Source organism: Triturus cristatus, chromosome 1_2 (assembly GCF_964204655.1).
Source record: "Triturus cristatus chromosome 1_2, aTriCri1.1, whole genome shotgun sequence".
Taxonomy (NCBI): domain Eukaryota; kingdom Metazoa; phylum Chordata; class Amphibia; order Caudata; family Salamandridae; genus Triturus; species Triturus cristatus.
In genome coordinates, this window is record NC_140580.1 from 1,195,862,025 (window position 1) to 1,195,885,029 (window position 23,005).

A 23,005-nucleotide genomic window follows, 5' to 3' on the forward strand; every position below is an offset into this window, starting at 1 on the left:
AACACAGAAAGAACAGCAATTTACTTCAAGAAGTTATGAAAAGACTGGCACTTCCCTTATAATAATGGAAGTGTGAAACAGAGCTTAAGAGGTCTTCAAAGAAGACGACTATATAGGAGACAAAAGCCCCTAGTCAAAGGCACAATTTACAGGAGAAAGCCCCTCACATACGGTAAGTCCGAAAGGGGCGCAACTATGTGAGCACCCTTGAAAAAAAAAAAATGGCAACTGAAAGTAGGCAAGAGAAGAAGCCCACCTGGCAAGGATCTCGCAGAACGGGGAGGATGGGTGGGCATGAAGGAATCTGCGGCTAGACAACGTCTTTACCGAAGTAAGTAACTTGTACATCTGATAGAGACATCTAGCTGCAGATTCCTTAACTTAGGATATGTACCATAGCCATACCCCGGGGGGGGGGGGGGGGGGGGGGGGGGGGAAGGGGGAGGGGGGGGGGGTCTGCGACAGAACAACAGAAAGAGCCCAAGCACTGAGCCGGCAACAGAGTGATGGACAATGGGGAAGTCTGTGGCAGAACAGCCAGACAGCAACCCAATTAGCTCGGAAGAGCAAAAGATAATGGGAGGCAAGGCGTCCCAAAAAATGCCAGAATGGTGCTACACCATACTTGTAGACGTATGAGATGGAGAAACGGCACCAGCTATATACCAGACAAAGAGAGAGACAGTCCCGAACGCAGGAGGAAGAGGTACCACTCTCAGCTTAATGGCACACTACGTGGACACCAACCAAAGGTTGGGGAAAAACATGAATTGATGCAACCATACCAGAGCCTACCAGGCTAGCCTTGGGAAGGAAGGAACCGAAGGGCAAGAGGTTGAAACTGAGCAATGTCCTAGAAGGACAGGCTGGAACAAGAAACACGCCAAGTGCACACCCAGGCACCAAAGGGGGGACAGGTGCGAGCAGGAACAATCTGAAGCGCGCTGATGCGGGCCACCACTGTAACATGTACAGAGCCGATAGCCATACAGACAACAAGGTGGCGGACAGCCATCGAGACAACAAGGTGGCCTAGCTAAAAAAGGCATAGGACTGCCCAACCAGGCAGCTTGAAGACTAAGATGAGAACTAGCTCACGAAATACAGATATGCAGGGTGCAGACCCTAGAACGACTGACATCAGAAAAGCTGTTGTGTAGGCACAGCCGACATAGTATAGGGCAGAGGTCTTCAAACTTTTTTGCTCAGAGCCCCCCCCTAAGTAAAATGTTTGAGGTCGGGCCCCCATCCAAAATTTATGGCAAGGATTGAGGTAGCAGGAGGCTGCGTGCAGGGGGCGGGGCTTATGAGATCATTTCAGGAGTACTTTTTCTATAGCTTATAAACCACACTAACTATGAGATTTATAAAACAGCAAATGAATCAAACAAAAACATGTATTATCCCAAACATACTTATCCCCATAATTGGGGAGTTATAAGCCCCTCACACTCTTGGACCCCCAATGCAACCACACCTGCTGCACTAATCATAACTGCAGTCCTGAGTAGCCAGCAATCTCCTCTGAATCTTTTACCTCTTTCCCACCATGACAGACCATCACCTCGGTCCTAATGCTAGAAAGGAAAATAAGCTACCATGCCCTTTTTTTAATGGTACACAGTCATAATTGTGATGCAGTGGGCCCCTGAAACCTTTGGACCCCAGTCCGGCCTCTAGTTGCTTCCTTAATGATAACCAGAAGTGGCCACTTACACACCTGGCAGCAGTACCACCATCACTACTGAATGTCCCTTTAAAAAAGAAAAAAAGAGACCACTTATATTGTCCCCTTCTTTGGAGTATCTCTCTGAAGAAGCTGTCTCTGGCCATTTGTAAACATAAAAATGAGCCCCCATACCGTGCTCCCTATTCTGGGCCTTCTCTTTGACAATATCTAGAATCTCGCTCCTTTCCTCTGTCTCGTAGACCATTACTGCAAGGCCCCACAGGTTGAGAAGATTAGGGCTCTGCATCTGAATGCACCCTGCTGGCCTTCTACCTGCCACCCATCGACTCGACTTTCACAAAAAAACTGCCCCTGAATGGTTAATGCTGACTTTGAGGAGCCTCTGCCTGAAAATGAAAGGTGTGGTGGTAGTGCAGAGAGTTAAAGACGAAACCAGCCTTCTTACCAGCTGTTAATGGATTAAGTCCCTTTAAGTCAGGGCCACAGGAACTATGGGTTTCTGCAGCAGCAGCGTTTTCCACATAATTATTAAGCTTTTATTACATTATTTTATGCTCACTTAAATGACTGTGAAAAAACAAAACACTTTGTATTGTATTGCAATTGCATTTACATAGCGTTTGCTACCCCTGGTGCGGTGTTGAAGTGCTTTTTCGGCGAGTAGCATGCTACTCTGGAACCCATACAGTATTAGTGGTGAATTAGTATAGTGAAATATGAAAGTAATTTGAGTGGTGGACTGTTAGTCAGAGATTTGGATTGAGAAGGATAGCAAAGGGGTAGAAGAGGTAAAAAGGTTTGCATTTATATAGCGCTTGCTACCCATCATGAGGTGTTGTAGTGCTTTTTCGGCAGTAGCACACTATCCAGGAAGCCATAAAGGATTACTGGTGAATTAGTATAGCGAAATATGAAATTAATTTGAGTGGTGGATATGTTAGTCTGTTATTTGGATTGAAAAGGATAGTGGAGGGATAGAAGAGGGAAGGATTGAATTTGTTTTCTTTGTTTTGGAGCTCATAGCAGTAGGAGGCTAGTAATGAGTAAAAGGGAGGTGGAGGGCGATGAGGGCAAACACATACCCCTGCAGAAAACACAGTAGTCCACAAAGCCACCACAGCCCCAGCCTTGCTACCTTACCCGCGTCAGGAACCAAGCAGAAGTTACCCTGGTGTGCACCCAATGTGCGCCTGTTCTGCCAATTCCTATAAAATACACTTGCGAGTGTGGTAAAACCAAGGAAAATTCACACTTGCTTAGTTTGCTCTCAGATGTGGAGCACTGTAAAAGGCCCAGTGTTGATGACAGTTGTAGAAGAGCAGCTAGAGAAGGCGGTATTTAATTTTACAGAACATTGAAAATAATATTACTCTGTTTCGGTCATAAATATATAAAAAAAAAAATTGACATGGTACAGACACTGGTGATACAACCTGCAAGAAGATGGAAGCTTTGGCGTTTGAAGAAAGAAGAAAGAAGAAAGCCGGTAAATATGTAATATACGTTTTCTACCAGCAAGTTCGTATGGTGGATGCGGCTCCGTTTACTCAAGTCATGTCATTTTCTAGGTTAGTTTAATCCAATTATTCCATGGGTCAAATGTTCTCTGTCACGAATGGAAAACCTCTGGCACACATTTCATTATTTTTGCCAATAATCAAAAAGAATATTTCTTTTATTTTGAAGAGCCCAAAATAATGCACACAAATTAGGGCAATGAGGTCCCAAACAAAGCTCAGTGGCTACAATATTCTTCTTATGGAATAATCTTCCAGACTCTCACCAAATAACCGTAGACACATTTGCTGAAAGAAAACACACTGCTTTTCAGAAGTTTTCAAAATGTGTCATTCACATGCAACCACTGACGGTGGGCCTGCTCGTGTCCTCCAGTGATGGCCCACTGGAGTGAAACAGAACATGAAGATGAGGCCTCACGGTGGCCCTGGCACTGGTCCTCACCCTGCTGCCATCCCGCTGAGCCTTTAAGACCATCGACTGACGACGTGCACAGGCAAGGCAGCTTGAACTTGCTGGCGAGTGCTCCTCTCGCAACATGCAGAGGATGAATCTGCTCTAAACAGCTGCACCACATTAAGGGTGACCTATGAAGACTATTAGGTGCTAATTAGCTTGTTTGGAGAGCACCCACTGAACAGACTTCACCTCTGTGACTTCTTGTAATCACCACAATAGAAAAACATAGAACACAGCGAGCTAACATTCTACCTTTTTCAGAGTGTGCCAATATAAAACAAGCATTGAAAATGCTATAGGCCTCGCCTTATATTAAGTTAAAGCCATTTGCTTTGCTATATAATACCATTAGCAAAGCAAATGGCTTTAACTTATTAAAAGGCGAGGCCTATTGCATTTTCAATGCTTGTTTCTCTTTAACGTCTATCCAATATCCCTGCATTCATTTTGCTCCTCACTGCATTTCGCTCTTCCTCCTGGTTTCGCTACCCCTTGCTTCATTCACCCTTTCCCTGCACTCTTTTCTCCCAACATTCCATTTCCATCATTCTTTTCTCTAGTCCCCACCCTTCTCCTTTCCAGCGCCACCGGCATCCTTTCCTTGATATCTTTTCCTTCAATACCACGCCTCCTAGTAGCCCACCATCCCTCCATCAATTCGCCGCTTCCCGCAGGTTTGTGAAACAGAAACGTGACACAAAGCAACTTTCCCGGCTATCTGACAGCCTGAGAATTGATGTCTGTATTTGCGTTGTTTGTAATGACAGCACCTTTCTGGTCTACCTGCAGCCCTATCCTTTCTATTGGTTATCTCCTATACAGTACTGAACTTAAAACACAATACAGTTCCTGCAGGGCATGTTTTCAGTTCCCTACAGGGATGCAAATACCCTGGGTTACTGTGAGTAGGAATCGGGGGCATTTTGGAAGGATGGTGTCAACCTCTCATCTGGAAAAGTTTCCAAAGAATCATGATTGCTGTCAAAGAGTGTGTTTCTGTGACGAACAGAAACTCATTAGCAAGATGGCTGCTCTGAATCTTGCTTCCATTTAAACGATATCTCTTCATGTTCTGGGGATAGTCCTCTGTTTTTTTCCATGTTTGAGTCACTTGTCCCCTGCGCCCATACCTCGCAGCTTGTTGCGCACCGAAGAACACGTGGCTGTTCGCGTGAGTTAGCAATGGCGGCTGATAGCAGCGACCCCGTCTCAACAGGGCCCTGCTTCGCCTTCAGTCCAGGCGGCGGGCGGGACCTGCTTGCCCTGTCCTCGGCGGACGGCCGGGTACGGGTCTGGGAGACGTGCACCGGCGCCCTGCGACAGGAGTATGTGCTATCCGCTCAGCTCAGCGCCGCCTGCACCTGCTTGTGCTGGTCACCCGGGGGCCGACAAGGTAAGAGCGGGTTCGGTACTGGGTGCGGAGGCAGGGTTAGCTGTTTGTTGGGTGAATACTCGTAAACCGCTGCCTGATGATTTTGTGGCCAGCGTTAGCGCTTCCTGAAGAGTTGTAATACGGGTGTTGACACACATGTCAGATCGGTCCCTACCTCACTCCACACGTGCTTCTTTCTGCAACTTCAGGCCGGTTCCTATAAGATCCCGTACCCCGCTGGTCGCAGCCCCAGAATGTAATTAAAACAAGCAACGCCAACAACGCCTCCCGCTTTTTTTTCTCTTTTAGAGCCATCCCAGTTGGACTGGCTCGCCTGACTGGTTTCTTATCTTTATGGGTCCATGTGTTTGGCCCCATAAAGATAAAAAAAACTTTTACGCCAGCAGTAAGTCGGGGCAGCCAGTCCAACTGGGACAGCTCTAAAAGCGAAAAGTGTACATCATTAGACGCTCTTTTCCAATGGCTGGCCACCGTTTAGCATAAACGGTGACGCCACCCAATGGAAAAGAGGGGCGGGGCTTAAAGCCCAATAGAGAAATCTCCTCAAATCATTAAATCTCGCCAGCGAGACTGCACATGTCTGCGCAGTCTTACGCCAGGCGAGACCTAAATAGCCTACACTGCTACAGCTTGAAGGTTAGATAGGGCTTTTTTTTTTTAGCAACCTCTTGATCCTGCCAGCACACTCACTGACCCCCGCCCCCACGCCACTCTGATTACAGTTCACACTTCTCGGCTCAGAGTAAATGAAGACAGCCTGGAAATGCAGCAAATAAAGATTGGTGCACTTCCAGGCCATCTTCATTTACATATACTTGCAGAGGCATTTGGGCCCCCCTGGGAACCCATCGACGCCCCCACAGGGGGGCGCACCCCACAGTTTGAAGACCTCTGGTATAGGGTGATACCTAATGAAAGGGGCACATCCCAAGAAGTGGCAGCAGAGGCACCAGAGTACCAAGAGGCGTATAAATGTAGGAAAGAATCTCAGAATTCTAGACCACATCCTCAGACTGGGAGTAAAAATTAACCCTCGTCCGAAAGAGGCATATCGTTCAGTATCTGAACACCAAGAAGGGAGCAGCGTAAAGCCGGGGAACCACCCCAGGTAGTGGGATGCAAAAGGGACCCTATTGCTGAAGATGCAGGAAAAGCAAGGAAGTGCACCTAAGTGTACTGAAGGACACCCTGCCGCGAAGACCAAGGGCAATTCTGAGCTCAGCCCTGAAAAGCTCCCTGACCCATGGAGACATAGGACCAGACCTCGCATCAGCAAAGAGAGGTGGAGATGTAGGAAGATGAGTACCCACGGCAACCTGTATATCTACATATATCTATATATATTCACAGAAAAAACCATAGGTTTCAGGGGTGTTATAGTTAGCTGGCCATTTCACTCGTACAAAACCATAGAAATTCCTGCTAACTATAACTCGCGCGCCCGCAATGCACTGCTGATGATGTCACATATTGCATCATTCATGACATGGTCAGTGACATCACTGATGACATCTCAAATGACATCACTGATGACATCACTGATGACATCATCCAGTGAATGTAGTTTAGTTTGAAATTTAAATATGTATTATATATATATATATATATTACCTACTGGCGGTCGCCAGTAGGTAGTTATAGTTAGGACCACGTTTCCATAGGAAATCCGCAACATTCTATTTTGAATAACTTTGGCGCCGGTCGACGAATCCTCGCGAATTTTTCAAAATAGGTGGGGCGCTACGCTCCGCTCCTACCCTGAAAGTCTCGGGGGGATTCGTCAAGCGGGGGCTGAGATAAAAGGGGGGTCCCAAAACGTGTTTTTCCCATGCATTTTTCCATAGGACCTTTAGACACAGCTACAGCCCGAACGGCTGAACAGAATTACTTGAAATTTGGCAGAGAGGTAGTCCTCAGGTCAAGGAAGTGCCTTTTGTAGGTTTGGTGTAAATCTGTTCAGTAGATTCTGAGAAAATAGCCTTTAAATCAATATATATATCTGTGGCAGCTTACGGTGCGCTTACGGTGATTTTGATTGGCTCTTAGATCCTAGTAAACATTCGAATCGGTCGAAACCAGGAAGCGGCGGCCGCCATTTTCTCTCTCGCTCTGTGAGTTGGGCAGCAAAAACGAAGCCAAAAAATGTCTAAAGAAGCAGTTTCTTGAGATCCTAACCACCCAGCATTGATATAGGGGTCCCCAAACAACCCCCAATCCCCGATTTTTTTTTCGGAAAATCGCAGATTACGCTTACGGTACGGTAAAAATTTTAAAAAAAAAAAATTATCCACACTCTCCCCACCCCGTGTGCAAATGGTGCCCGAAGGGCACCATTTGTGCATGGCATAACTTAGAGCTAAGAAATTAACAAAGAATAAATTTCACAAAGATGCGCATAATATGTCCCCCATGTGCGCACGGTGCGCGAAGCGCATAGTGCGTACATGGCCCATCCCGCATAACGTGGGCACGCGGTGCGCGCAGCGCACCGCGTGACCACCGTGCGTGCACGGCACTAACTGCGTAAAGTGGGCACCGGTGCGCGAAGCGCACCGCGTGCTCACTGTGCGCGCACCGTGCGCGCACGGAACGAACTGCGTTAACTGGGCGCGCACGCCACGAATGGCGTAAAGTAACTTAGCATTTAAAAAACCGTACAAATTCACTGAAAAAACCATAGGTGTCACACACGTTATAGTTAGGAATTAGCATTTAAAAAACCTTGCAAATTCACTGAAAAAACCATAGGTTTCACACATGTTATAGTTAGCTGTACATTTCACTCGTAAAAAACCAATGAAATTCCCCCGTTATAGTTAGTGCAGGCAACTATAACTCACGCGACCGCAATCTTCTGCTGATGACATATGTGTCTTTATGAAAAAAAAATATTTGTAATATATGTATAGCTAAAATTTAATGGAAGAAGACATGGGCAAATAAGTGTCTAAATACAGTATTAGCATCAGCAGAGGATTGCGGTCGCGTGAGTTATAGTTGCCTGCACTAACTATAACGGGGGAATTTCATTGGTTTTTTACGAGTGAAATGTACAGCTAACTATAACATGTGTGAAACCTATGGTTTTTTCAGTGAATATATATATATATATATACCAATCCGTATTGAAGATTGAGTGGATATATAACTGTCTGGATTGAGGATTTAGTAGCTGTCTGACTGTCTGTTTAAGTGAGTAATTAAAAGTGTCTCACTTAATACATGGATTAGTAACTAAACTATGTGAATGTGTGCATCACTGTCTCTGTTGTTGTATAACATGCTGCATCAGTTGGTTACTAACTACATGAGTGTGTATATTAGTTATTGAATAGTTGGGTGAGTATTTGTATGGGACACTGAGTTTGTGTGTGGTTGGAAGGGGCGTGTGTAACTCTATGCATAGATGTGTGAATGGTTGATTGACTAGGTGTATGGGTTTAAGAGTGCATGTGGAAACAGTTGTTTGGGTGACTGAGTGTATTTATTTGTGTGTTGGTGAGCGAATATATGTTTTAGTTGTACATCTTCAACAAAGTAAAAAAATAAAAGGCATTGTATGTGAGAGTTGGTGTATATAAATAAGTATGTGTAAGAGTCAGTGATTGTGAGAGTAACTATATGAATGAGTGTTTAATTGTAATGGTGATTTTTTAACATATTAACTATGAGTTACTATGTGTTTGAATAAATGAGGTGTTGTTGGGTAATTGTGTAAGTGAGTAAATGTAAGTGTGATTAATTTTTTTCATGAGTGAGTAGGATGACTGCATAACCGACTAAGATGACTACTGATGTATCAATGTCTATATATGTGTATAAGTGCATTTGATAGTGTTCTATTAATTAGTGACTGCATGTATAAATGATTCTGTTGTTGAATGGGTAGTTGTGTGTGTAGACATAGGAATCAGTGACTGGGTATGCAGTAACTGGTATTGGTGTGTCAATGGTTTCAAATATGGTACTCTGTATTTTACAGTGAATGATGAAAGGTTATACTAGTGTATGATGAGGTGTATCAGATTGTCACGTGGATGATGTCATCAGTGATGTAATCAGTGATGTCATTTGAGATGTCATCAATGATGTCACTGACAATGTCATAAATGATGCATTATGTGACATCATCAGCAGTGCATTGCAGGCGCGCGAGTTATAGTTAGCAGAACTAACTATAACAGAGGAATTTCTATGGTTTTGCACGAGTGAAATGGCCAGCTAACTATAACACCCCTGAAACCTATGTTTTTTTTCTGTGAATTTCTAAGGTTTTTTAAATGCTAATTTCTAACTATAACGTCTCTGAAACATATGGTTTTTTCAGTGAATTTCAAAGCTTTTTAAATGCTAATTTCTATCTATAACGTCTCCGAAAGCTATGGTTTTTTTCAGTGAATTTCAATGGTTTTTTAAATGCTAATTTTTAAGTGTGATAGTAGTTATACATATTTTTTTGTACTGATTTTCTAGTTTTTTAACTGTTCATTTATAAATATTTTATTAATTAAATAACATTATATGTTTTTCTGAAAATTGCAAAAAAACCATAAAAAAATTATTTTTATATATTTATGTTATTTTCTTATAAAGAAATGATATTTACAATTTTTTTTCGGAGTCGCGTATTCAATGCGTACACATCACGGTGGGTGCGCAGATACTAGCCGCTATTTTAGAAAAGTCGTGAAGGATCCGCGTACGGTGTGCGACGGCTGCGTGTTTTTCAGTTAAATCATATACATTTAATATTACGTCATGTGCGCGATTGGTATGTGACCAGTCCGCAACTCCTTCTCCCACGCATTCACGATACATGCGAATTACGGTACGAGATGATTGCGCGGTGGCGGGTCCCGCGTGATGTCATATACGTGCTGGGGCGCGCTGGGTGCGCAACTACCGCAAAATAATGTTATGTTCCAAAATGATATGTATGTGTCGTTAATATACATATTAGGGCAAGAGATTATCTAAGATATTCAAAAAAATAACATGTTTGTACTTATAATAAACTTATATTATTTTTAAATATATTTTCACGAAGTCAGGTGCGTGCATCGTGAGTGCAGAGAACAGGTCAGCAGAGCTGCTCTAGAGTCAGAGAATCAGGTCAGCAGAGCTGCTCTAGAACCAGAGACCCAGGTCAGCAAAGCTGCTCTAGAGCCAGAGACCCAGGTCAGCAGAGCTGCTCTAGAGGCCGAGAACCAGGTCAGCAGAGCTGCTGTAGAGCAAGAGAAACCAGGTCAGCAGAGCTGCTTTAGAGGGAGAGAACCAGGTCAGCAGAACTGCTTTAGAGCCAGATAACCAGGTCAGCAGAGCTGCTCTAGAGCCAGAGAACCAGGTCAGCAGAGCTGCTTTAGAGCAATAGAACCAGGTCAGCAGAGCTGCTCTAGAGGCAGAGAACCAGGTCAGCAGAACTGCTTTAGAGCCAGAGAACCAGGCCAGCAGAGCTCTTTAGAGGGAGAGAACCAGGTCAGCAGAGCTGCTTTAGATCCAGAGAACCAGGTCAGCAGAGCTACTCTAGAGCCATAGAACCAGGTCAGCAGAGCTGCTTTAGAGCCAGAGAACCAGGTCAGCAGAGCTGCTCTAGAGCCAGAGAACCAGGTCAGCAGAGCTGCTCTAGAGGCAGAGAACCAGGTCAGGAGTGCTGCTTTAGAGCCAGAGAACCAGGTCAGCAGAACTGATTTAGAGGGAGAGAACCAGGTCAGCAGAGCTGCTTTAGAGCCAGAGAACCAGGTCAGCAGAGCTGCTCTAGAGCCAGAGAACCAGGTCAGCAGAGCTGCTTTGGAGCCAGAGACCCAGGTCAGCAGAGCTGCTCTAGAGCCATAGAACCAGGTCAGCAGAGCTGCTTTAGAGCCAGAGAACCAGGTCAGCAGAGCTGCTCTAGAGCCAGAGAACCAGGTCAGCAGAGCTGCTTTGGAGCCAGAGACCCAGGTCAGCAGAGCTGTTCTAGAGGCCGAGAACCAGGTCAGCAGAGCTGCTGTAGAGCCAGAAAAACCAGGTAAGCAGAGCTGCTCTAGAGCCAGAGAAACAGGGCAGCATAGCTGCTGTAGAGCCAGAGAAACCAGGTCAGCAGAGCTGCTTTAGAGCCAGAGAACCAGGTCAGCAGAGCTGCTTTAGAGCCAGAGAACCAGGTCAGCATAGCTGTTGTAGAGCCAGAGAACCAGGTCAGCAGAGCTGCTTTAGAGCCAGAGAACTAGGCCAGCAGAGCTGCTTTAGAGACACAGAACCAGGTCAGCAGAGCTGTTTTAGAGCCAGAGAACCAGGTCAGCAGAGCTGCTTTAGAGCCATAGAACCAGGTCAGCAGAGCTGCTTTAGGGCCAGAGAACCAGGTCAGCAGAGCTGCTCTAGAGCCTAAGAAGCAGGCCAGCAGAGCTGCTCTAGAGCCAGAGAACCAGGTCAGCAGAGCCTCTGTAGAGCCACAGAAACCAGGCCAGCAGAGCTGCTTTGGAGGGAGAGGACTAGGTCAGCAGAGCTGCTCCAAAGGGAGAGAAACAGGTCAGCAGAGCTGCTCTAGAGCCAGAGAACCATGTCAGCAGAACTGCTTTAGAGCCATAGAACCGGGTCAGCAGAGATGCTTAGGAGCCAGAAAACTAGGTCAGCAGAGCTGTTGTAGAGCCAGAGAACCAGATCAGCAGATCTGCTCTGTAGCCTAAGAACTAGGTCAGCAGAGCTGCTCTAGAGCCAGAGAACCAGGTCAGCAAAGCTGCTTTAGAGCCAGAGAACCAGGTCAGCAGAGCTGCTCTAGCTAACACTGACTGACTGACTGACACTTACAGATTGACACTGACTGACACTGATTGACTGACACTGACTGACACTGATTGACTGACACTGACTGACTGACAATGACTGACACTGATTGACTGACACTGACAGATTGACACTGACTGACACTGACTGACACTGATTGACTGACACTGACTGGCTGACAATGACTGACACTGATTGACTGACACTGACTGACTGACACTGACTGACTGACTGACACTGACTGACACTGATTGACTGACACTGACTGACACTGATTGACTGACACTGACTGACTGACTGACACTGACAGACTGACACTGATTGACTGACACTGACTGACAGACTGACACTGACTGACTACTCTCTACTTCTCTACTACTCGCTCTCTACTACTCTCTACTTCTCACTCTCCACTACTCGCTCTCAACTACTCTCGACTACTTACTCTATTACTCATTCTCTACTACTCTACTACTCTCTACTACTCTCTCTACTACTCACAATCTACTACACACTCTACTACTCGCTCTCTACTACTCTCTACTACTCACTCTACTACTCACTCTCTACTACTCTCTACTACTCACTCTCTACTACTCACTCTCTACTACTCTACTATTCTCTACTACTCTCTCTCTACTACTCACTCTCTACTACTCTCTCTCTACTACTCACTCTCTGCTACTCACTCTCTGCTACTCTCTACTACTCACTCTCTACTACTCTCTCTAATAATACTGTCTACTAATCTCTACTACTCCCTCTCTACTACTCTCTACTACTCACTCTCCACTACGCTCTACTACTCTCTCTCTGCTACTCACTCTCTACTACTCACTCTCTACTACTCTCTACTACTCACTCTCTACTACTCACTCTCTACTACTCTCTACTACTCACTCTCTACTACTCTCTACTACTCACCCTCTACTACTCACTCTCTACTACTCACTCTACTACTCTCTACTACTCACTCTGCTACGCTCTCTACTACTCTCTACTACTCACTCTCTACTCTCTATTACTCACTCTCCACTCTTTACCTCTCTACCTCCCTACCTCTACCTCTCTACCTCTACACCTCTACCTTTACACCTCTACCTCTCTACCTCTCTCTACACGCACACATATGCACAAATATATATGCATATGCATTTATATATATGTATGTGTATATATATATATATATATATATATATATATATATATATATATTTTCACCTAAAAAACCATAGGTTTCACACATGTTATGGTTAGCTGGACATTTCACTCGTAAAAAACCATTGAAATTCCCCCGGTATAGTTAGTTCAGATAACTATAACTCGCGCGCCCGCAATCCACTGCTCATGACGTCACATATTACATCACTCATGACATGGTCAGTGGCATCACTCATGACATCACTCATGACATCATCCTTGTGATAGAGTGGCGGTCGCGCGAGTTATAATTATCTGAACTAACTATAACGGGGGAATTTCAATGTTTTTTTACGAGTGAAATGTCCAGCTAACTATAACATGTGTGAAACCTATGGTTTTTTAAGTGAATTTGCAAGGTTTTTTAAATGCTAATTCCTAACTATAACGTGTGTGAAACCTATGGTTTTTTAAGTGAATTTGTAAGGTTTTTTAAATGCTAAGGTATGTATGTTTTATTATATTTTTTATATATATATATATATATATATATATATATTTTTTTTAAAGGTTTTTCACCGTGCGCGCATGGTGCGCACACCCCGCGATTTATTGAAAAAAAATAAATGTTTTTTTCACCCTTCGGGGTCCTTCAGGGACCCCCTGACAAAGGCTAGGGGGTCAGGAACTCTCTACCCCACCCCTTTTCACGTTCTCCACCTTTCTTTTTCACTGTCACACACAAAACACACAAAATGGCGGCCGACACTTCCTGATTTCGACCGATTCGAAAGTTGACTGACATGAAACCACCAATCAGAATTACGCTCGCGCACGGCACCGTGCGCACACGGTGCGCGCACGGTGCGCGCCTATAGATATTTATGTATTTTTAACTGCAATTTTCTCAGGAACTACTGAACAGATTGACTCCATATATGCAAAAGGCACATCCCTGACCTGAGGACTACCTCTTTGCCAAATTTCAAGTAATTCTGGTCAGCCGTTCGGGCTGTACCTTCGACTAAAGGTCCTATGGGAAAATGCATGGGGAAAGCGCGTTCTGGGACCCCCCTTTTTTCTCAGCCCCGCTTGACGAATCACCCCGAGACTTTCAGGGTAGGAGCTGAGCGGAGCGCTCCATTAGTTTTGAAAATTTCGCGAGGATTCGTCAACCGGCGCCAAAGTTATACAAAATAGAATTTTCAGATTTCCTATGGAAACACGGTCCTAACTATAACTATCTACTGGCGACCGCCAGTAGATAATATATACATACATATATAAACATATATACAATCTGCATATCTATATAAATACAAATATAAATGCATGCATACATATACATATATGCATACATATGCATGTTATGTACATGAAAGTTTGAAAAACATACAAGCAAAGCTAAAAAGCCACCTAATTACAAACAGAATTGCTTTAACTTAAACGAGGGCGAGACCTATTGCATTTTCAATGCTTGTTTACTTGGTTCCATCAAGAAGGCATTCAGATGTATCACGCATTTGCCATAAATTCTGAATGGTAGCACTAGAGCATTAGATCACTGTAGTAAAGCTACTGCTCACCAGGGAAGTCTGCTGGTGGTATTCAAAGTGCATGTTTCAGTCTGCATGTCAGAATTTTTTAATGAAATTGAAGAGGATTTGAGAAGTCAAAATGTGCCCTAATGTTTCTTTCTGCAGCATTAATCATAATTTCTATGGCAAAATGAACCCCCCTCATTTTGTTCCTTTGCAAATTCAATGTTTCAAGTGTTACCACTTTATTCCAATCAAGATGGCTTCAGGTGTGCCATACTTTTGTCATAAGTAAGACTGTTAGCGCTCTAGTTGTTATTTAGAACACTCTGGTACATTTTGTCATTGGGCTAAACTTGGGCTACATCTGGGTGATATTTGTGCTATATTTGGGCTCTTTTGTCTCTGGTGGCCATCTTGGGAGACTTATTTGTTGAGAACTTTCCTAATTTCCTCATTTACTACAGTCTCCTTAGTAGGAGATACTTTCAGTTTTTTACTTTGATTCCATCAAGAAGGCATTCAGATGTGTCACACATTTGCCATAAATTCAGAATGTTAGCACTCTAGTTGCTCATTAGATCACTGTAGTAAAGCTACTGCTCACCAGGGAAGTCTGCAGCTGGTATTGAAAGTGGATGTTTCAGTCTGCATGTCAGAATTTTCTAATGAAATAGAAGAGGATTTGAGAAGTCACTCAAAATGTGCCCTCATTTTTCTTTCTGCAGCACTAATCATACTTTTTATGGAAAAATGAACCCCCTCATTTTGTTCCTTTTTATATTAAATGTTTTAAGAGTTACCACTTTAATCCAAGCAAGATGGCTTCAGGTGTGCCATACGTTTATCATAAGTAGGACTGTTAGCGCTCTAGTTGTTCTTTAGAGCACTCTGGGAAGCTGCAGTAGAACACAAAGGAATCAACTGACAGTCTCTGCCCTTGTTGGATGTACATGTTTTACTGAGAATGTCAGACTTCATTCTCACATGACTGAGAAAGATAATGTGAATTTACAGAAAATATGCTCTCAGTTTAGCTTATAGATCACCTTCCAAACCTCTGTGGGAAAAGCATGAGAAAATAGTTTTCTCTCAAACATGATTCATGATATCACAGCAGAAGGCTTTTTCACATGGTAAAATCACCTTAGAACACACCACAATTCCTAAAATGAGTATGGTACCATCAACAAATGATTTATAATGTAACTAAAGTCTTAAAACCTTCTATTAACTGCAATGCTTTTTAATGAGGTGCTATCATGTATATTGGTCCCAAGATGGCTGCCAACACTTTTTGGATGAAGTGCTGACAGCCAATCAGATCTCACGATGAGATGTGTGGTTAGGCTCCGCCCAGATATATATGTGATTTTACTTTTGATTTTCTCGGGAACTACTGAACGGATTGACACCATATATGCAAAAGGCACATGCCTGACCTCAGGACTACCTCTTTGCCAAATTTCAAGTAATTCTGTTCAGCCGTTCGGGCTGTACCTTCGACTAAAGGTCCTATGGGAAAATGCATGGGGAAAACGCGTTTTGGGACCCCCTTTTTTCTCAGTCCCCGCTTGACGAATCACCCCGAGACTTTCAGGGTAGGAGCTGAGCGGAGCGCCCCATTAGTTTTGAAAATTTTGCGAGGATTCGTCAACCGACGCCAAAGTTATTCAAAATAGAATTTTCAGTTTTCCTATGGAAACACGGTCCTAACTATAGCTATCTACCGGCGACCGCCAGTAGATAATGTAGCACCTTGCGCGCATTGTGCGCGCACGGTGAAAAACCTTAAAAAAAAGAAATATATTAATAAATACATAACTTAGCATTTAAAAAACCGTACAAATTCACTTAAAAAACCATAGGTTTCACACACGTTATAGTTAGGAATTAGCATTTAAAAAACCTTGCAAATTCACTTAAAAAACCATAGGTTTCACACAGGTTATAGTTAGGTGGACATTTCACTCATAAAAAACCAATGAAATTCCCCCGTTATAGTTAGTTCAGATAACTATAACTCGCGCGACCGCCACTCTATCACAAGGATGATGTCATCAGTGATGTCATGAGTGATGCCACTGACCATGTCATGAGAGATGTAATATGTGACGTCATGAGCAGTGGATTGCGGGCGCACAAGTTATAGTTATCTGAACTAACTATAACGGGGGAATTTCATTGGTTTTTTATGAGTGAAATGTCCACCTAACTATAACCTGTGTGAAACCTATGGTTTTTTAAGTGAATATATATATATATATATATATATATATATATATATATATATATATATATATATATATATATATATATATTCACTGAAAAGACCATAGGTTTCAGGGGTGTTATAGTTAGCTGGACTTTTCACTTGTACAAAACCATTGAAATTCCCCCGTTATAGTTAGTTCAGCTAACTATAACTCGCGCGCCCGCAATGCACTGCTGATGACGTCACATATTACATCACTCATGACATGGTCAGTGACATCACTCATGACATCACTGATGACATCTCAAATGACATCACTGATGACATCACTGATGACATCATCCAGTGAATGTGTGTTTTTCTGAAAATTAAATATGTTTTATATATGTATATCTCAAGGTCGATGGAAGAATAAATGGGTATATAAGTGTCTAAATGGATGATTTGTTTTTGAAAAATTGATTGTGTAACTGACTGATTAAGTGTATCATAGTGAATACATGGCTTAGTGAGTAATGTTTAAATATGTAAATATCTGTATCAGTCTCTCACTTTGTGTATAAGTGGCTGCATGGGTTGGTGAGTAGCTACATGGGTGTCTATATAGGTTATTAGTTGGTTTTTTGAGTATCAGTCTGAGTGTCTGCATGGTTCGGTGGGGGGTATTACGTAGTGCATAGGTGCATGAATGAGTGACTCACTGTTTGTATGGGTTGAACACAGCATGTGTGCAGGACTGTATGGGTGGATGAGTGTGTGTATGGGTGTGTTAGTGAGTGAATGACTGTCTCAATAGTGTCTTTATGAGTAACTACATATGTTTTAAACTAGTATATGTGACTATTGGTGTATATATGTGAGTATATGTGAGAGTGAGAGATTGAAAGAGTTCCTGTATGAATAAGTATGTGTTTCTATAAGTGATTGTTTAAAAGACTAAGTATGTGTAAGTTTCCGTAGAAGTAAGTATGGTGGTGTGTGTATAACTGTATATGCAAGTAAATGTATGTTTGATTCTTTATTAGCATGAGTGACTATGTGTGTGAGTAACTCTATGGATGAGTGGCATTGTGTAACAGGATGTATAGGTGTATGAGTACATATGATGAGTGAGTACATGTATGAGTGACTGTATAGGACTGTTGGTGAATGAGTGGATGTGTATGTGGATCTTAGAATTACTGAAGAGGTTGTTGTAACTGGTATTGGTATGTCCATTGTTTTGAAAATGTTAGTCTCTATTTTTGAATGTGTGTATCAAAGGTTATATTAGGGTGAGAGGAGGTCTGCCACTCTATCACAAGGATGATGTCATCAGTGATGTCATCAGTGATGTCATTTGAGATGTCATCAGTGATGTCATGAGTGATGTCACTGACCATGTCATGAGTGATGTAATATGTGACGTCATCAGCAGTGCATTGCGGGCGCGCGAGTTATAGTTAGCTGAACTAACTATAACGGGGGAATTTCAATGGTTTTGTACAAGTGAAAAGTCCAGCTAACTATAACACCCCTGAAACCTATGGTCTTTTCAGTGAATTTCTGAGGTTTTTTAAATGCTAATTCCTAACTATAACGTGCCTGAAACCTATGGTTTTTTCTGTGAATTTCAAAGGTTTTTTAAATGCTAATTTCTAACTATGCCTACAGAGATAGGACATGTGAAGAAAGAAGAAAAAATGCACAGAAAGAAACAAAAGAAGTGCAGAAAGAAGCAACAGAAGTCCTCAAATACGAAGATAAGTGCAGGAAGAAGGATAACGTGCAGAAAGAACAAAAAGAAGAGCAGAAAGAAGCCTTGTTGCAAAATCATCCTGTACCCTCAACTTTTTCAGACGGATACTGGTGGTAACTGAGTCTGACTAACCAGTCCTAGAGCCAGTGCTATGTTAAAAGACACTTAGAATACAGTGAAAACACCTACATACACTAGGGAACATTATGCGTTGGGGTCCCCCTGTGATTAGCATGACCTCCTCTGTAAGCCCCTAGTATATAATAGGGCATGGGGATTAAAACTACCTCTTAAAACAGGCCACAGGGCGTTTTTGCACACGTTAACTCAGGCCCCGTCCCCTCCATTCACCACTGTGTAAACACGCCCTGTGTCCATTTTTAGTTGGGAGATTAAGTTCATTTGAATCCTGAGGGTCCCTAGGGTCCAACTAGCCCACTAGGTACCTCCAGTAAGTGCCACAGAGCTGCGTTGCAGAGAGGTGTAAAAAGTGGCACGGCCTGGACCACCTCTCTGCAATGCAGCTCAGTGGCGCTTACTGGAAGCACTTGGTGGGCTAGTTAGCCCCCAGGGGCCCTCAGTATTGAAGGGAAATTATATCCCCAATTTAAAACGTGCCATAGTGCGTGTTTGCACACGTCACCTCAGGCCCCGTCCCCTCCCTTCACCACTGTGTAAACGCGCCCTGTGGCTGTTCTAAGTTGAGAGATTAAGTCCCCTTGAATCCTAAGGGTCCCTAGGGTCAAACTAGACCACTAGGTACCTCCAGTAAGCGCCACAGAGCTGCGTTGCAGAGAGGTGTAAAAAGGGGCTTGGCCTCAGAACACCTGGCTGCAGCGCAGCTCCCTGGCGCATACTGGAGATGCCTGTTGGGGGCGCGTTTGCAGAGTGCTGCACGGAGGGGGCATGGCCTCCGGCACGATGCCAGTCTTTTATTTATTTTAGTTTTTTAAGAAGGGGGGCTGTTTGGTTCCCCTTATTATTCTAATTTATTGGCCCTGATGACCCCATACCCCAGGGCCAGTCTCCTAATTATATTTTTTTGACCCCAATCCCCAGGGCCGGCCACTGTTTTTTATTATTTTTAAAAAATATATATTCATAGACACACCTAGGACATGCTGGACAAACCGTACGTACCTATCACCATGACGATTTGCGTGATATTCATTAAAAGGCGACTATGCATGCAATGAATCCACGTGGAATGTATTTACACCACTAGTGAAGCTCTGACATGTCTGATGCCCTACCGTGCCTAATCCTGGTAGACACCCTTGTCGTTTATTTATACAAACATGGGTAGCTATTGACGGGCACATTTAATACACATGCACACCAAGCCATTCAAAGGGGATTCAACAAAAATTCGACCAAAACTATGCAAGAAACCCCCCTCACGGTTAATAAAACACACATCCACTGCCGGATGTGTAATACTTTTTATTTTACTCTCTGGAAAGGGGACGAACATCACTTGAGAGTCACAGCGTGCTCCTGACAGAGCCCAATGCTGTGTTACACCCACCATTGCCTGCCGAGTGCCACACACCTCTGTGTTGTATTCCACTAGCTAGTGCATATGCTATGACACTCTCTAGCCCATGTGCACTGTAACACCACCCCGTGAATATGTCATGCCACACTTGTCTTCGCACGGGTTATATTGCCCCATCTAACGTGCCTTTCTCGATGCCTATGTTATAACGCACAGTGCTATGCCATACATATTACAATCTGGGATCCATATCTTTGTCACAGTGCATATGCAACGTTACACTCCCCAGCACATATTTTATATTACAACTTTAGAGACTAGTTAGGTTACACAACACTGCCCTGTGCATATTACACTCCAAGGCGCATATCGCATAGCACGCGCTAGTGCCTGTGCTATCTCGCGCTCTCCAATGAATCTGTCATTGCGCACAATGTATTGCATATTATATTTCACGCCCGGTTCATCTTATATCACACTTTTTGGTGCATAGTTTATACCATACACTATATCTAGTTTTCATTTTCAATCGTGCTCTCAGGACTATGTTCTATATAACACTGTGTTCACCTACCCTTTTCACGGGCCTTAAATTTTGCGATAGGGGGTGGAGGGTCAGGGGGTGTTTCTGCCAAGTGAGCCCGGAGTCACAGTCACAAACGTCCTCTTCTTCCTGAATAAAAGTGAGATTATGCTGCATACTTGTTCATATTTTAAGTAGTTCGCACAGACACAATGTTTTAAAAACAATAAAGTTCCTAATACCCGCCTTCTCTGAACAGTTAGCTTGCTGCCCCATCCCCTTCCTCCCTATCCTCTGTTGTGTGAATCCATGGACTAGCCTCCTCCCTCCTGCCATGCATGGTCTGATGTGCTGCCACTGCCCTCAATTTAGTATGATGTACCAGTCCACTCCTCCTGCCCTCCATTGCCCAATTCTATGCCCCATCATTGACCTCCTGCTTAAACTCTGTGCTTAGCTTGCTGCCCCTATTCTCCTTCCCCCTGCCCTCCGATGTCTTTGTGCATGCCCCTGATCCATCCGTTTTGCCCACCATGTCCCATGGACCTGCCACTCCTATCTACTCTGAGTGTTCTGTTGAGCTGCCACTCCCCTCCCACCTGCCTAGCATTGTCAGATGACTGTAACCTGTCCCTGCCACCTCCACCCTGCCTGTCCACATGCCATGCCCCTATCCTCTTCCTCCTGTCCTACATGGTCCATTGTACTGCCACACCCTTCTGCCCTCCCTGGTCTGTTGTGCTGCAACTGCTCCTCCTGCCTGCCCCGTGTGGTCTGTTGTGAGGTCCCTTCCCCTGAACTTTCTTGTCTGTGCACAGGTCCTGACCCTCCCTTCTATCCTCCATCGTCCTTTGTGCATGCCCCTCCACCCTCCTTCTTGCCCATCATAGCCATTGTGCTGCCACTAACCCTCCCACTTGCCATGCATGGTCTTCTGTGCTGCCATGGCCCCTCCCACCTTCCCTTTGTGGTCAGTTAGCTGCCCCTGACCCCCTCCCACCTTCCCTCCATGGTCTGTGTGTATGCCATCACAGTCTCACTGTTGCTCTTCATGGTGTGTCTTGCTTCTAGTGCCCATCCTGCCTGACCTCCATGGCTATCTTGCTGCTCCTGCCCTGCCCCCTTGCCCCCAGCCCTACTCCCTCCCTCCTGGCTTGCCTGTTCCATTGTAATGCCCCTGATCCGTCCCTCCTGCCCTTTATGGTCTGTTATGCTGCAGCTTTCTCTCCTGTCTGTCCATTATGGTCAGCTAGCTACCATTGCCTCTTGCCCCTCTGTTCTCTGTTGTCCATGTGCATGGTCCTGTCCCCTCCCTCTTGCTTTCTATGGATTGTTGTGCTGCACTCCCGTCCTGCATGCCCTGTGTGGTGTATTGTGCTGCTGCAAACCCTGATGCCTGCCCTGCAGGGTCAGTTTGGTGCACCTCTCCATGTCCCTCCTGTCCTCTGTTATCCAAGTCCATGTCCCTATCCCATTTCCTTCCATGATCCAATGTACCATACTTGCGAACATTTTGAACTTGGTAAGAGGGAGATTTTGAAAAAAAACTGGGGTATTGATTTTCCCCTTTGAGTTACATTGAAAAAGAGGATATTGTAGACAGGAGACAGATCAAATAAAGCCCATTTGAGCTTAAAAACATTGGACGTTTCCTGGCTGAATCGGGTCTGTTGGCATGTATGGTTGTACTACCATTGCCTCTTCCTTCTGCCCACAATGGTCTATTACATTGCCACAGCCTTGAAGGAGGGTAGATTTTGTATCACAGGGGGCCCCTGGCCCGTTCTGTCCACACCTGAAGTATGAGACCCTTGTCCTTGCCCTGCCAGCTGCATTTGTAGGCCGTATTAAATTGACCAGCGGGTCCTGTGTTGCTATATAATTATCCTGAGACATCCTTACCACTCAGCCAGCATAAAACCCCTGTGTAGGCCCTTCTGTTCAATATGTAGGCCTCTTTGTTAAATTGACCATAGCTCTGCAATTGTAGTGTATAGCAGTCTGAAGGCAGGTCTGCGAGGCCTTCTGATCCAAACTAGTAGCCCCCACCCTACCCGAGTGCTCCGTGCTCGGTATCAAAGTTCAACATCCCCCTGAAGCTGTCGACATACAGTAGGCTGCATCCTGGACTGGTACTTGCTTCCTGGGCAGGTTTCCCGCTTTTAAGGAAGTGGCAACCGCAGAGCGTCAAGTTAGGAGAACTGAGGAGATTTTATACATGAATATATTGAATTCCCGTACAATACCCATTATTTTCTGCTTGCTCTATGGAACTTACGATAAGCGATTGGCCTGAGAGACTGACCTTTTCACCCAGTCCATTGTCAGCATTAAGTGGGTAAATGACGAAATGTCTGGTAAAATCTGCAGACGAAGCTTTTGGGTAGCATACGTAGGTAGATGTAGCGTGCAAAGGAGCCCACAAAATGATATAAAAAGGGAGCACCCACAGATATCGACGGACTACCTCGCCGTCTGTATGTAGGTTAACAGGCAGTGCAGGTTTTCCCCAAGAGCTGGGAGCTCTTGTCTTCCTT

At 44.2% G+C, this 23,005-nt stretch overlaps 1 protein-coding gene across 3 annotated transcripts in view; it reads right to left on the minus strand.

Moving 5' to 3' along the window:
• COL27A1 (collagen type XXVII alpha 1 chain) overlaps nt 1–23,005 on the minus strand; it is a 2,221,286-nt gene that overhangs the window by 144,374 nt on the left and 2,053,907 nt on the right. The gene's annotated exons all lie outside the window — the stretch shown is intronic.